Below are 18,068 nucleotides of genomic sequence, written 5' to 3'. Positions count from 1 at the left end.
TAACCTGATGGTAAGGTACTATTGCTGGTGATACAGCTTATTTATTCTTGCAATATGGAGAAATAAATCTAGTCCCTAGATAGGAGAATAACCCCTCCTGGTTAGGTATTATGGTTTGGGCAGCTGTTTTGTACAGTAGTAGAGGAAAAAAGTAATCATCAGTTTTACACAGATAAAAATCCTGTGACCAACAACACAGTCCTGCATGCAATATATATCAAGTTTAACAGTGGTATAAATATTATGGGAGTAGTCAACCACTTTTTGAATGGATTTAAGGCCCACTTTCAAAGAAAGAACCCACACATGACACTACTGAACTGACAAAGAATTCATAAACAGATATGTTAAAGGCCAAGAGGAAAACTTAATTCTAATATCCCTCTAAATGAACATAGCAATATAATTACTGTTAATGACATTTTTCAATATGCATACAGCAAAACACCACTAAACCCTCATCACAGAAACCTCTTCTTGCAAGAGATGGTAAATGGCATGGATAGCCACAACTGGGCATGTTCAGAGAGTACAAGACTTTGGAGCACAGAGCCCTAAATGGGATGTCTTCAGCAAATACTTCCCCTCAAGGCTCAGAGTTCAGGGAGGCAGAAATATTATGAAAGCCAAAAGATGTGCATGATTCCAAGGAAACAATATGATCAAGACACAGTAAGACTGATACATATATGAACTCACAAAGAGTTCATATGGCATCAAATATAAAATTTGCTCAGGTTCAATGCATCAGATGCAGTCTCACCACTGAAAGAGAAAAGGGTACAACAAGTCCCATTTCTAAAACAGAAACTTTGTAATTAACATCTGCTGGGAAAGGGGAAGTAGGTTTTCATCAATGGAGAGTCACTGGGTACATCAACCATACTATGTCTAGAAGTAGTGCACCAACACAAAATGGACTCAATAGATTTGTGTGTGTGTGTGTTTGTGTATGTTTGTCCTTTCATTTTATTTTGTTGTTTTTATTTGTTTTATTGATTATGTCTTTTTAAGTTAGTTTGTTTTAATTTTTGCTTTTAGTTTCTTTTTGTTGATGGTTTTCCTGTTTTATTTTTGAAATCATAAGAAAAAATATGAAGTTGGTTATATGGGGATGGTGGGGAGGATCAAGAAAAAGTTGGCGAAGAGGAAATGTGATAAAAATACATTGTTTGAGAAAAATTAATTGAAAATCCCTTTATTATACCCAGTACCATACGTTAGCAAGAATGATGTTAATAAAAGGACAAAGAAGTTATTTGAAATATATAAAATATAAGGTAATCTCAGCTATAAATGAGAAGGATGAATTCTCTTTTTATACAGCGACAGTTGAAAAACTTCCCAACTTTAGTCAGAGGCCCAAAATAGATGAAACAAAACAAACAAAACAAAACAAAACAATGACAACAATGAAAAACAAATGCTCTACCTCCCTAAGCATGTGCTGAAATACCCCAATAAATAGTAGCATCATGACACCATCACAAATAAGAGAAGTAAGAAGCACTATAAAAAATGTTCAACTCCAGTAAACCTTTGCTGAACTCTTCTTTGCATCTTTATTCTATAGTTAACCAATGATCAAAGCAAGCAATTTATATTTTATTTCATGCAAAGCCTTAATATAATTTACTGTGAATTATCAGATCTGCTGACATTCTTTGCAGGAATATGACACTGCCTTCTGCCTTCCATAGGAACATGACCTAATTTACACATTGCACCACCCAGACAATCAGGCATAAGTAAAACAAAGACAAATGCTACTCATATATGAGTGTTTTTTAAAGCCATGGAGGTACGTTAAAACTTGTCATTTGCAGCAAAATGAATTTAACTAGAAAATATGTTAAGTGAAATTAGCCAAACACAAAAAGAGAAGTACCATATGTTCGTTCATAGAAATTAAAAAAAAAAATCCTGGCCTCAAAATAAAATTGCAGTTATTAAGGATTGAGAAAGGGTAAAGAGAAGAGGGAAGGAGGAAGACTCATGGTTGGCTATGCACAATTCATAGTATGTGAATCTACCATAGAAATACACTGAACAAGCAAATGTATGATTAACATAGTCTAAAGGTGAAAATGAACACATATATTTAAAATAAACATCAGATTGCTTGGTAAATATGTCTTTAATCATATGCTTTAATGCATACCATTTCTTTAGTGTGGTCATTTGAAGTTATTAAATCAGTACTAATTATGGTTTATAGGGATGATATATACCAGAAGAAACAACATTATAAAATATTTCATTTCAAAGACTATTGTTAAAAGCCTACAGTGGGATGGTTTTAGCTCAAAATTCTAACAGATCTTCAAAGAAGAGCTAACACCAATACTCTTCAATCTATTCCACAAAATAGAAACAGAAGAAACATTACAAACTCATTCTAACAAGCCACAGTCACCTTGATATGATACCTAAACCTCACAAGGACCCAATATAGAAAGAGAATTTCAGGCCAATCTCCCTTATGAACACTGATGCAAAAATACTCAACAAAATGAATGCAAAAGGAACCCAAAATACATCAACGATATCATCCACTATGACCAGTAGGCTTCATCACAGGTAATTAGGGGTGGTTCAATATACAGAAAACTATCAATGCAATCCACAATATGTACAAACTTAAGGAGAAAAAAACATGATCATCTCTTTAGATGCTGAAAAAGCATTTGAAAAAATCCAACACCCATTCATGTTTAAAGTCTTGGGGAGATAAGGGATATAAGGCATATACCTAAACACAGTAAAGGCAATATAAAGCAAGCCTGTAACCAACATTAAACTACACAGAGAGAAACTAAAATCAATCCCACTAAAATCAGGGACACAGCAAGGCTGCCCACTCTCTCCATATCTCTTCAACATATTTTTTGAAGTTATTGCTAGAGCAAAAGGACAATTAAAGGAGATCAAGGCGATTCAGGTCAGAAAGGAAGAAGACAGAGTATCACTATTTGCAGATGATATGATATGACATGCATGATGTCCTAAATTCTGCCAGGAAACTCCTACAGATGAAAACACCTTCAGAAAAGTGACTGGACACACATTTAACTAAAAAAAATCAGCAGCCCTCCTGTATAAAAAAAAAAAAAAAGCTGAGGAAAAATTAGGGAAACAACACCCTTTACAATAGCCTCTAAGTACATTAAGTACCTTGGTGTCATCTAACTCAGCAAGTCAAATACTTGAATAAAAAAAAAAAAAAAAAAAAAACCTTCAAATCTCTGAAGAAAAAAATAGAAGAAGATATCAGAAGATGGAAAGATCTCCCATGCTCATGGTGTGGCAAGATTAACATAGTAAAAATGGCCATCTTACCAAAAACAATCTACAGATTCAATGCAATTCCCATTAACTTACCAACACAATTCTTTACAGAGCTTGAAAGAAAAAATTCTCAACTTCTTATGGAATAAAAAGAAACCCAGGGCGGGGCAAGATGGCCGCACCAGGAGCTCTCATTCTGAGGAGCAGCACAGCAGGATTGGGACAGTGACCAGCAATCAGAACTTGCGGCCATAAAACACAAGGGATTGTGTTTCACAGGTGAGAGGATACCCCACAGTGGGAGATTCAATCAGCTTTAACTCACCCGGCTAAACCACAGAAGAGATCCCGGTTCCACCAGGCGCTTGGTTGCCAGCCCAGAGCTACCCGCCAGCGCAATCTGGTCATGGTCCCAGATGAACTGTGGGCCCACAACACCATAGACTGGATTTCCCAGTCAAGAGATAACCCCACGGAGCAGGAAACAATTGGGACCGACCTCAGGTCACCCAGACATCCCCTGGAAAAGACTCTGGTCCCGCTGGTGCACCAAGAGCCAGCCCAGAGCCAGAGCCGGGACCCAGGAGCCTCCACGGAGCCCTGCCTGTGGGCCTGATTCACTGCCTCAGATAGAACTGTGGGCACCAGGGCACCAGAGACTGCATTTCACTGGAATGTGCAAACCCACAGGGAGGGAAACGGCTGGTCTGTTCTCAGAGCACTCAGCCAACACCCCCACCCCGGTCTAGGGAAAATTACCCAGTTTAGGCAGCAGCCAAGGCTCCAAACGGCCAGAAAGGCAGAGCCACAAGCAGGCATCTGTGCCTGTGGGTTCTACTCGCCACACCAGACAGAACAGCGATCCCCAAAGCAAAGACTGGGTGTCTCTGGCATAAGGAAACCCCCAGCGGAGGGGATCAGCAGCTCTAACGCTTAGGACACCCAGCAACAAAAGACTCCCTGCATTCAAGCAGACTCTAGTGCAGGCAGGAGCACTGTGCTCAGCAGCCATTATTGAGTTCCCCTAGGGCACTGGGACACACAGCTGCATCCTCAGACCTACAAAAACCAGAGAGCCATTACAGCAGCCCTCAGATACTGTGCCAAGGATCAACCAGTTATCCCTAGCTAGACTGTCAAAACTGTGAAAATCCCTGGTCCTTCAAGAAGGCTGCACCCACAGCCTCTGGACCAGAGCAGTGCCTGCAGCCGCCATTCACAGACAGGGAAACACAGCTTCTGGTCCAGAGTTAGGCACCCAGCCTCCAGACCAGAGAAGCGCCCCCAGGTGCCAACTCAACCTAGGTGCACATTCTCCAGGCCCAGAGCGGAGAACTCAGCCTCTGGCCGAGAGACTTGCTGAGTGCACCTCTCACTTTCTGGGACAGAACTGTGTGCCCCAGGATAACAGACTGAGTTTCCCTGTTGAGAGAAAACCCCACAGCTAGGGAATCAGCAGGTTCTTCAAGAGGACTGTACCTAGAAATTTAGTGAGCAGCAGCACACTAAATTTATAACAAGAAACCCAGCAGTGGGGCAGCTGTCTTGAGAACTTCTATGGATAAGAGAGATACCCCCTGCCTAACAAAGACCACAGCTACTACTCAGGGCTATAAACCTGAGGTGAGCAGTGGCAACTCCTGAGAAACACTGGCCATACAGTGACCATAACCAAAAAGCAGAGAAGGACTCCTTCAGGAAAAATCATCTTCTGGCCAAGGGGATACTCCCTACCTCAGGATTCCAGGAAGCACAGAAAATAACAGCCAACACCTAAATCAGCCCAATGGGTAGAGGTCAGCTTAAAGGCTCAACCAACAAAAGACAGAGCAATATGGCATCTCCAGAACCCAGCCATCAAGGGGCGAACAGCCCTGAACAATGCAGCATAATAGAAAATCAAGAAGATGACCTTACATCTATGTTGATGAAGAGAATAATAGAGGAAACAAATAAAATACGTAAAGAATTAGAGGAAGATAAAACCAAACAGATCATGGCTATCCGTAAAGAAATGGAGGAAGATAAAGACAAGCAGATTAGGGCCATCCATGAAGAAATATGGGAAGATGCAGCCAAACAGCTTGTGGCCTTCAGAGAAGAAATAATTAAATCACTGAAAGAAATAAAAGAGACAGAGCTGAAGGAACTAAAAGAAAAAGAGGAAAATACAAGCAGACAGGTAAAGGAAGTAAACAAAACAACTCAAGACCTGAAGATAGAAGTAGAAAAATTAAAGAAAACACAAATGGAGGAAATAATGGAGAGGAAGAATTTAGGGAAGAAAACAGGAACTACAGAGGTAAGCATAACCAACAGACTACAAGAAATGGAAGAAAGAATCTCAGGTGTAGAAGATACAATGGAAGAAATTGATGTATCTGTCAAAGAAAATGTTAAATCCAAAAAATTCCTGACACAGACCGTCCAAGAAATCCAAGACAATATGAAAAGACAAAACCTAAGAATAATAGGAATAGAGGAAAAAGAAGACTCCCTTCTCCAAGGCCCAGAAAATATTTTCAACAAAATCATTGAAGAAAATTTCCCCAAGTTAAAGGAGAAGCCAATAAGGATACATGAGGCCTACAGAACACCCAACCAATTTGACCAGAAAAGAAAATCCTCCCACCACATAATAATCAAAACAGTAAGTATACAGAACAAAGAAAAAATACTAAAAGTTGCAAGGGAAAAAGGCCAAGTAACATACAATGGCAAACCCATTAGAATCACACCTGACTTTTCAACAGACACTATGAAAGCCAGAAGGGCCTGGACGGATATCATGCAGACCCTAAAAGAACACAGATGTCAGCCCAGGCTACTATACCCTGCAAAACTCTCAGTCCTCATAGACGGAGAAAACAAAATATTCAATGACAAAAACAAATTTCAACAATACCTACACACAAATCCAGCATTACAGAAGACACTGGAAGGGAAAATACAGCCCAAGAAAATTAGCTTCTGTCAAGAAAACACAGGAAATAATTAACCTTACTACACTAAAACAAAAAGCAACCAAGCACACAACCTTATGAACACGGCCAACATCAAAATCAAAGGATCTAACAGCCACTGGTCATTAATCTCTCTCAACATCAATGGACTCAACTCTCCAGTAAAAAGACACAGATTAACAGAGTGGATACTTAAACAAAACCCAGCAATGTGTTGCATACAAGAAACACACCTAAGGCAAAAAGATAGACATTACCTGAGGGTAAAAGGTTGGAAGACGACTTTCCAAGCAAATGGACCCAAGAAACAAGCAGGAGTAGCCATTCTAATATCTGATAAAATAAAAGATCTTCTGGAGGTATCTCCATCCCTGATCTCAAGCTGTACTATAGAGCAACAGTTATAAAAACTGCATGGTACTTGCATAGAAACAGAATGGTGGATCAATGGAATCGAACAGAAGACCCAGAAATAAACCCACACACTTACGGATACCTGATTTTTGACAAAGATGCCAAAACAATACAATGGAAAAAAGATAGCATCTTCAACAAATGGTGCTGGTCCAACTGGATGTCTACATGTAGAAAAATGAAAATAGATCCATACTTATCACCCTGCACAAAACTGAAGTCCAAGTGGATCAAAGACCTCAACATAAAACCAGACACATTAAATCGGCTAGAAAAAAAAGTGGGGAATACCCTAGAACTCATTGGTACAGGAGAAAACTTCCTGAACAGAACACCAACAGCACAGGCTCTAAGAGCAACAATCAATAAATGGGACCTCATGAAATTGAAAAGCTTCTGTAAAGCAAAGGACACCCTCATCAAAACAAAGCGACTGCCTACAGATTGGGAAAGAATCATTACCAACCCTTTATCTGACAGAGGACTCATATCCAATATATATACAGAAATAAACAAGCTGAAACAAAACAAACCAAGTAATCCACTTAAAAAATGAGGAACAGAGCTAAAGAGAGAATTCTCTGTAGAGGAATATCGAATGGGAGAGAAGCACTTAAAGAAATGCTCAACCTCATTAGCCATTACGAAATGCAAATCAAAACAACCCTGAGATTTCACCTTACACCCATCAGAATGGCCAAGATCAAAAACTCAAGGGACAACACATGCTGGAGAGATTGTGGAGAAAGGGGAACCCTTCTCCACTGCTGGTGGGAATGTAAACTTGTACAACCACTCTGGAAATCAATCTGGCGCTTTCTCAGACAACTTGGAATAGCGCTTCCTCAAGATCCAGCCATACCACTCCTAGGCATATACCTAAAAGAGGCTCAAGTACACAAAAAGGACATTTGCTCAACCATGTTTGTAGCAGCTTTATTTGTAATAGCCAGAAGCTGGAAACAACCCAGATGCCCCTCAATTGAAGAATGGATGCAGAAACTGTGGTACATCTATACAATGGAGTATTACTCAGCAATGAAAAATAAGGAAATCATGAAATTTGCAGGTAAATGGTGGGACCTGGAAAGGATCATCCTGAGTGAGTTGTCCCAGAAGCAAAAAGACACGCATGGTATATACTCACTCATATAAACATACAACATAGAATAAACCGACTAAAATCTGTACTTCTAAACAAACTAAGCAAAAGAGAGGACCCTAACTAAAATGTTCAATCCCCATCCTGAAAGGCAAAGAGGATGGACATCAGAAGAAAAAGAAAATAGGAAACAACCTCTGAACCTGCTACAGAGGGCCTCTGAAAGCCAGAAGAAAACAGGAAACAACCTTGGAACCTGCCACTGAGGGCCTCTGAAAGCCTCTGCAGTATAGACTATCAGAGCAGATGCTGAGCCTGATGGCCAACTGATGGGCAGAGTGAATGGAATTTTATGTAAGAAGTGGGAAATAGTAAGAGCTGGAGGGGACGGGAACTCCACAAGCAGAGCAACAGAACAAGATAATTTGAACACAGGGAACTTCCCAGTGACTCATACTCCAACCAAGGATTATTCGTGGAGATAACCTAAAACCCCTGCACAGATATAGCCCATGGCAGTTCAGTGTCCAAGTGGGTTACATAGTAATGGAAAGAGGGACTGCCTCTGACATAATCTGATTGGCCTGCTCTTTGATCACCTCCCCCTGAGTGGGAAGCAGCCTTACCAGGCCAAGGTAGAGGACAATGCAGCCACTTTTGAAGAGAACTGATAGACTAAGATCAGAAAGGAGAGGAGAACCTCCTCTATCAGTGGACTTGGGGAGTGACATGCATGCAGAAAGGGGAGGGAGGGTGGGATTGGGAAGGTAGGGGGAGGGGCTTATATGGGGAGACAAAATGAATAAAGTGTAATTAATAAAAAAAGTACTAAGATAAAAAAAATCTAATAAAAACTAGGAAAATGTGTGTAGTGGGGAAAAAAAAAAAAAAAAAAAAAAGAAAAGAAACCCAGATCGCTAAACAATCCTCTACAATAAAAGATCTTCTGGAGGTATCACCATCCCTGATCTCAAGCTGTACTATAGAGCAAAAGTAGTAAAAACTGCATGGTGCTGGCATAGAAACAAGCTGGTGGATCAATAAAATCAAATAGAAAACTAAGAAATAAACTCACACACTTATGGACACCTGAGTTTTGCAAAGATGTCAAAATCATACAATGGAAAAAAAAGATAGCATCTTCAACAAGTGGTGCTGGTCTACCTGGATATCTATATGTAGACAAATGCAAATACATCCATACTTCTGGATGAAATTAAAGTCCAAGTGGTTCAAAGACCTCAATATAAAACTAGAAACACCAAACCTATTTGAAGAGAATTTGGGAAAGAGCCTTCAACTCATTGGCACAGGAGACAACTTCCTGAACAGAACACCAATAGCACAGGCTCTAAGATCAACAATCAATAAATGCAAACTAAAATGCTCCTGAAAACCTCATGAAACTAAAAAGCTTCTGTAAAGCAAAGGACACTTTTGTAAGAAGAAAATGACAGCTTACAGACTGAAAGAATATTCATCAACCCTATATCAGACAGAGGGCTAATACCCAGAATATATAAAGGATTCAAGAAGTTAAACAGTAACAGATCAAGTAATCCAATTATAAAATGGAATACATAGCTAAAAATAGAATTCTGAATAGAAGAATATCGAATAGCATATAATCATTTAAAGAACTGCTCAAAGTCCTTTGTCACTTGGGAAATACAAATCAAAACGACCTTGAGATTTCACATTACATCCATCAGAATGACTAAGATCAAAAATTCAAGTGACATCACATGTTGGAGAGGATGTGAATAAAAGGGAACCCTTCTCTATTGCTGGTTGGGAATGTACACTTCTACATCCACATTGGAAATCAATCTGGTGCTTTCTCAGACAATAAGGAATAGTGCTTCCTCAAAATCCAGCTACAACACTCCTAGGCATATATCCAAAGTATGCTCAAGTATAAAACAAGGACATTTGCTCAACCATGTTTGTAGCAACTTTATTTGTAATAGCCAAAATCTGGAAACAACCCAGAATTCCCTCAGCTGAGGAATGAATACAGAGGTGGTGGTACATTTACACAATGGAATACTACTCAGCAATTAAAAACAGGGAAATCCTGAAAATTGGGGCTAAATTGTGGGATCTAGAAAAGATTATCCTTAGTGAGGTATCCCAAAAGCAGAAAGACACACATGGTATATTCTTACTTATAAGTGGATATTAGACGTATAATATAGGATAATTATACTAAACTCTGTACACCTAAAGAAGCTAAGCAGGAAGGAGGACCCCAGGTAAGATGCTCAATCCTCATACAGAAAGGCAAAAAGAATAGACATAGGAAGAGCATAAAAATGAGGATCAAGGTAGGATCATACACCTGAGGGTCTCTGAAAGACACTACCTAGCAGAGTATTAAAGCAGATGCTGAGACTCATAGCCAAATTTTGGGCAGAGTGCAGGGAATGTATGGAAGAAGAGGGGATAGAAAGACCTGGAGGGGACTTGAGCTCCACAAGGAGAGCAACAGAACCAAAAAATCTGACCGGAGTTTTTTTTTTTTTTTCTGGGACTGATACTCCAACCAAAGACCATGCATGGAGATAACCTAGCACCCCTGCACAGATATAAGCCCATGGCTGCTCAGTGTCCATGTGAATTTTCTGTTAAGGGGAACAAGGCCTGACTCTGGCATGGACTCAGTGGCTGGCTCTTTGATCATCTCTCCCTGAGGGGGGCCATAGCAGTACCAGGCTACAGAGGAAGACAATACAGTCTTGATGAGACTTGATAGGCTAGGGTCAGATGGAATGGGAGGAGGACCTCTGCTATCAGTGGCCTGGGGAAGGGTCATGGGAGGAGAAGAGGGAGGGAGCGCAAGATTGGGATGGGACCAGTGTGGGGCTACTGCTGGGATATTAAGTGTATAAATTGTAATAAATAAATGAATACATAAATAAATAAAACTATAAAAATAGCTGCTTTTTCTCTAGTCATTCAGCCTACTTAAATATAGCAGTAATCTTTAGAAAATAATTTCAAACTATTTGCCATGTGACATAGTTACCAATATTTACCAAGGTAACAGGTCATTTCATATAGATATAGAAAATGAAATTATATAAAGCAATGTAAGAGTGTATTTTAGCTCACTATTCTATGTCTATGGCAGAGAACTTAAGGCATCAGAAGCTTGAAACTGTTTCACATTATGCCCAATAAGAGGGCAATGAATACCCACATGCTAATGTCCTGCTCTCTTGCCATACTTTAAACAATCCAGGATTTCCTGCCTGAGCACTGGTTTTGTACATAATATGTGTCTTCCCACATCAATTAACATAATCATGACAGTCTCCTGCCACAGGTATGTCCAGAAGCCTCTTTTCAAGTAACAGTAGATGTTACCAAGTTGACAATTAACATTAGCATTATACTCACATAATCAGTAGTCAGTAAGAGTTGGAGTTAATACCAAGTCTACTACTTTGAAATTTTTTTTTCCTTAGAGTTCTCCTAAAGTACATATTTCTATGATTTCACTGTTTTTTTTTTATTAATAACTAGAAAGTGATGAGAAATAAATATATATATCGCTGTCAGAAAGCCAAGATAAGTAATCATTAGTTGATTTCCTTCCCTTAATGGAAATATGAATTTGCCAAGCCATTTATCATGTCCCTTCATTTTTGATGGATATCAACTGTAGACCATGCAATACTCAGTGGTACCACTAAGCCAATCAATTTTACAGAATGACTTAGGCATGGTATATAGGAGTATTCAGTGAGGCACCACTTGTAAGTAAGTTGGAATTTGGGGATATCCTGTAGATAATCATTCCCCTTGACTATAGTTTATTACTTCTCTGCTATTTCTCTTAGTTTTATCCTAAGTATGGACAAGAAGATATTTTTCTACATAGAGTAGCATGAAAGAATGTTTGCATATTATAGTAGTTAAAAGCATGACCTCTAAAGTTTGGTGTGGTGGCACAGACTTTTAATCCCAGAACTCTAGAGGCAGAAACAGGCAGATCTCTGTGAGTTCAAGGCCAGCCTGGTCTACAGAGTGAGTCCATAATAGACAGGGTTCTGTTATACAGAAAAACCAGGTCTTGAAAATCCAAAATAATGAAAGAGACAAATAAAAAGGCATGACTTCTAACTAGATTGCCAGGTTTACAGGCTGGCTTTTACACTTACCAGTTGTGTAAGCTTGAGCACATAACTTCCATATACCTTACTTTCTCATTTGTTAAACAGAGATAATACTACTAATAATACCTATTTCATAGGGCCATAGAAAGAATTGCAATAATAATATTTGTGTCTGTATACATCATATTAGTTTTGGTAGTGATGCTGTTAACTTTTAAGACTTTAGAACAGATGACCTTGAAGCTGGGCATGGTGGTGCAAATGTGTGATTCTAGTGCTAGGGAGGCCACGGCAGCCATTTTTAGCCACTCAGTGACTTCTCCAGCCAGGGATACATGAAACCATATCCCCCCCACCAAAAAAAAAGCAGAAAGAAAAACAAGGGCCAGAAAAGAAAGCAAGTGTATGATAGAGGTGTGGAAGCAAATTTGTGATTGCCAGGGAATAGATGCAGGAGGAGTTAGTAGCATGAAGGATTTTTGATTATCGTAATAGTTCCTAATTTTGATTTTGGTAGAATTTATACAAACTTACATGTGTAGTAAATTTCTTAGAATGACATAGATGTACACATACACACATGTCTAAGTTTATGTGACTGTAATCATTATATATTAATATTGGACCATTGTTAAATTTCTAGTTTTAGTATTGGAATATAGTAATGTCAGATGTTACCATTTGAGGCCTGATGAATGAGGGAAAGGAAGGAACATTGTGTTAAACTTGTATGAGTCTTTGTTTCAAAATAAAAAGTTAAAGTATTAGTGATTAAAAATATTTTTATCTATAGGTAAAACGTAGGTAATTTACTTTGTTGACTAAAGTTGTTGCTTACAATACCATTATTTCTAGAGCACTATTTGGCTAGAAAAGTTGTTAGTAGCTGTGCTGCACAAAACTTTCTCCAAGTTAATACATTTGGAGAGTGATTCAAAGTTGCCTCTTAGAGACTTTCTTCCAGTGAGTGAAACATAGGCGCAAACAATGTCTGATTCCAAAGCATTATATCATTGTACATCTCAAGCAGGACATAGCTTCCATTAAGCCCATACCTTGCAACTGTCCTTAAGGAAACAGTTCCACAACATGGACTATAAGCTGAAGTAGAAATCAGAGCAGCATGTATACCATCTTGCCTCTGGAGACAAGAGACAAGTAGCTTGAGGATGTTAACTGGTTAGCTGGACAGAAATTAACTTCAAAATCAACAAGAAACATCTCTGAGTCAGGGCAATTTACTCAATCATGCTAAACAACAGTTCATCATGAAAGCCGAAGATATAAATAGCACCATTATTGATCAGAGATATGGCTTTCAGCAGATGTGATCATTTGGAAAGAGAACAGCAAGTGACAAATCTGGATTGAAGATTCTAAATATAGATGATTTAATACTAAGAAAGAAAATAGTTCAATCAAAAGGCAGAAAAAGGGAATGTAGCCTAGGAAAATACTTAAAAAAATTACTCAAAAACAACTTAAAAATAGCCAACTATTTTGGAGAACATAAGAAAGACTAGATTAAAATGGCAAGGCACACTGGCTTTTGAATGAAAATACTGGATATGAAGTCCCTTAATCATTGTATACTTAAATACAAATTCAAAGAGACACCGATCATAATATTAACTATCTTTGTTAGGTCCAAGAAGCCAGGCTTATAAACCAATGGTGCTACTGTTCATGGAAAAAAAGTGTGGTTGAAATGGCCCTGCTCTTTGATCACCTCCCCCTGAGGGGGGAGCAGCCTTACCAGGCCACAGCAGAGGACAATGCAGCCAATTTTGATGAGAACTGATAGACTAAGATCAGAAAGGAGAGGAGAACCTCCCCTATCAGTGGACTTGGGGAGTGGCATGCATGCAGAAAGGGAGGGAGGATGGGATCGGGAGGGGAGGAGGGAGGGCCTTATGGGGGGATACAAAATGAATAAAATGTAATTAATAAAAAATTAAAAAAAGAAATGGCAATAAAATTATAAAACAATTTTTATGATGAGACATTTTACTTCATATTATGGTAATAGAAACTGACATCTTTAAAAATGTGTACTATCACAAACATAACTGAAGATAATGAGAAATAGGTCCTACACCATAAAAGTATTCATTAGACAATGACAGAAGTAACTCCTTATATTGGTTAGTAAATATTCAAACGAATGCCACTGGGGTAAAACTTATGCTGCAAGCAAAAGCTGTAAATGTTCTAAAAATACAAGAAAATTTAATTATTTTAGTATGCTAAGATTTATAATAGAAATGGCAAAATTCAACAATAGGAAAAAATCAAATGTGGCAATATAAAAATTAAAACTCTTCTGCAGTAAAAGATATAAACAGGAAAACCTCCAAATCTTATTAATATATGCATGCACATATGAAATATATCAATATATATAGGGCTGACCACTTGGGATTGGATAACCTTTGTGGAAACTAATCCATAAAAGAGGCTGATTCTCCCTCTCTCAGCCACCATTGCTCACTTGTGGCTCTTGGTACTGTGGTAGGACCATATGGAATTTCCTATGCCCATGTAAGCGCGTCAACTCATGTTATAATGTTAGTCTTATTCCAGCAACCATATTGTTGAGAGTTTATCAGTGCGTTTTCCTTTTCAGGTATAGGAAACTGTCTAACAAAAGGCACCTTAGTTCTCTGGCTCTTACAATCTTTTTGTCACTTCTTTCGTGATGTTTCTTTTAACAGCCTTAGGCCTAGGGGTTGTATTGCAGGTATGTCAGTTGGGGTTGAGTGCCCTGTGGATATTTGGGCCATTGCCATTTCCTTTGGTTGCCTTCAAAAAACTGACGGAACCATTATTCAAAACACCACACAGAGAAAGAAGCAATAAACAGTTCTATCCACCTTTAAAGCCTAAGAACCACAATGACTCATCCAGCAAGATATTTCCCTGTGGTATAATAGTGGCATCTTTATCTTGTGGGTAACCAACAGCTGACAATGGGACTTAAATAGATAATATCTGTACTTTAAAATATAGTCAGCTATCTGTCGCTGGAGAGGTCACAGACTCTAGAAAAGAACCTATTACTATTTTCCTAAAATAATGTAGTTTGTAACAGTATTCTAAGTACTTATCCTTATGACCACACGTAAGTATAGCTCTCAAATCTCATTAAGATTCCTTTTAAAACAGATAGATATTACAGAGATACACACTGCTCAAAATGCAGAGAATATTTTTTATACCTCTTTGTACATTTTTCAAATTTAAGACCTAAACAGAATAATCAGAATATATAATTAAATATAAATGTTATTACAAGGGAAACATGCTTAATCATCTTCATCAAAAAACTAAACTGAAATAGAAACATTTACAGTTACTAAGACCACTATGGAAAAAAAAAATAATTACATGCCAAGAATGCATTAATATAGAATGATTTATGTTAATTTGTTTCTGAAATTTCTTAACTAGTTTATTTTATGATTATTATCATTTTTAAGACAGTGTCTCAAGTAGCTCAGGCTGGTTGGGAACTCACCTTGTAGTTGAGAGTAACCTTGAATTCCTGATCCTGCTTCCTCTTCCTCCTAAGTGCTGGGATTATAGATAGGATCCATCATGTCAGGGACACACACTTTTATTTTATTACTTTATTCAAGTGACAAATACTTATAAAGTGTGTGGAGTATGCAAATTAATGAATAACTCCTAGTAATCAATAACAAATCAGTATCTCATTAAGGAAAGACAAAAAAAAGTGCTTTCCCTTGGAGTCATAGAGCCAAGAGTGAGTCAAGATTTGAATTCTCTACTTCACACCCAGTGTCTTCAATCCTGTCTCTATAGATGACTGATTCTGGCCTCCTCGAAGACTGTGTGGTGAACATCTGTCCCTGTCCATCCTTGTGTGTGTCTGTCATGTGACTGTGTGAATCTGTGTGAGTGGTGCCTGTCCCTAAGAACGGACTTTGCTCTATCTTCATTTAAAAAGCAGACAGCACCATACATGGAAGGAAGGGGAAACTTTACAGAAATCTTTAACAGAGTTTTATAAGGGACTGTCACTGGCTCCAACTAGTTGCAGTTGATTCAGATAACAAGCGTCATTGTGTAGCAACCAATATCCAGAATTGCTCCTTTAAACTATTATGGTAGACTTTAGGAAGTAGTTTTCAACTTCTGTATTTGCTGTTTTCAGAAAATGATACACATGTACTCTTCTGGGTCAGGGGCATGTTAGAGCACATAACTTAAGATTGAACTTATGTATTAGCTTAGGCTATAAAAAAGCTGATTATATGGGAATCATAGGAAGTAGAACATGGAAATGTAAAACAATTTTCCTCCCAATAAATTTATTTTCAATTTTTGCTACTTGTTTCTCAACCTTAACATTCCTCTCAAAATTAAAATCCTAGTCACTTTTGGGACATTAACCTTTTAATCTGTCATAACAACAAGTGCCAGATAGTTCTCATATAAATAATGATAACTTTAAACATCACTAATAAGAGTTTATACATTTTATCCAGATCCCATAATCTTGAGCAAATTTAACTCCAATTTTATTTTACCCTTGTAACATCTTAATTGAAAATACACCTGTATGGTCAGAGAGAGCCCTGTGAAGCATTACCATTGTTTGTGCTAGTATTTGTTTTCATTTAGCTCAAGTTTTTTCAATGATTCTTTATTAATTACTTCATTTTTTAAGTAAAATGAATTTATGTTTATGTCCACATGCATGTATGTATGTGCACTGCATACATGCCTGGTTCTCAAGGCCAGAAAGTATGGAAATCCCCTGGAACTAGACTTAAAGAGGGTTGTGAACAGACATATGGGTACTGGTAAAAGAATGCAGGCTCTCTGAAACAGAAGCAACCACTGAGTCACTTCTCTAGCCCTTATTTGTTTTTAGATGGGTTTTTAAGTAGCCAAGTCTGATCTCCCAGAACTTGCTCTGTGGCCAAGGATAACTCTGAATTCCTTACTCTCCAGCCTCCAACTTTCAAGCGCTGTTTTATGAGTTCTTCAGTAAACTTTGGTCCTGCTGACAGTCTCCTGATATCTCATACTGGCCTATTAAAGAAAATAGAAGATAGCATTAACATTGAAAAAAAGGAAAAGGAAGAAGTGGCAGAGGTCTTGCTTGATCAGCATCAAAGTGGGCAGTTGGCTTCAGCGTTGAATCACAGTAAAAAAAGGACAAAGAGCCCTTCAAAGCATCTCTTACAGTGCCACTAGCTAAGGAAACATTTTATACTGGCTTATAAGGTGTGAAAGACAAACACGCATTCCAATGAATGGAATGTCACAGGCTCTAGGTTTCCCTGAGCTTCTTACCTTCTGCAATCTGCCCAAGGAGTTGAAGCATCTTACACAGACTGCTTATGTTTCAAGTCTTAATATTACCAATGCACTTAAGAGTGTCTTAGACCTATCCAGTTAATTCACCTTGGCTTTGAGTTAACAACTGGGAGAATAAACACCATCTGCAAGCAAGTCATACTTTAATGTACTATGTTTCTGTGTGTTTATTTTTTTCATTATGAAAAACATAAAAAAAGGTGCTAAACTTCAGTAAGAGTTTTAAGAATAATGTTCCATATTAAGTAAAAGTTTTAAAGGCAAATGTGTTGTTGAGAAGCTACAATAAATATCCACTTTGACAACCTATGCAACCACAGAATAAGGTGTAGCATATTGATTAGTCTCCAGTTTAGCTGTGCTATACAAGCTAGTCTGTCTTATAAAGTCTTTTTAAAAATTTTAACATTCTTGGAAGTTTTATATATTTATACATATTTTAACCATTGCCATCCACCACCACCCTCTAATTTGCTCCCAGAGTTCTTCACATCATCTCCTTTTCATCTTTATGCTTTTTCATACTTTGATTATTAATAATCTCAGGTACAATTAGTGCTGTCCATATGTACATGCTAACTGGTCATGCTGACAAACTATTATAAATATTTATGTTTTTCCCATGGATTTGCGTTGCTCTAAACTCTGGTCATAAAAGCTCCTTTCTGCATTGGATAACAGTTACTATAGAGACTTGTAACTGGTCTTAAGTGCTAATTATAAATAACTCTGAGTATTCATTTGTGGATGGGTCATCTATGTTTTAAGGAATCTTGATACATATAAAATCTCAACTAAAAAGGCCATCCGTGGCTGCCAAATGTTACTGGT

The sequence above is a fragment of the Psammomys obesus genome, unplaced genomic scaffold, assembly GCF_907164565.1.
Source record: "Psammomys obesus unplaced genomic scaffold, mPsaObe1.curated_primary_1811, whole genome shotgun sequence".
Taxonomy (NCBI): Eukaryota; Metazoa; Chordata; class Mammalia; order Rodentia; family Muridae; genus Psammomys; species Psammomys obesus.
The sequence above is the reverse complement of the archived record's forward strand: the minus strand, read 5'-3'. Positions refer to the sequence as shown.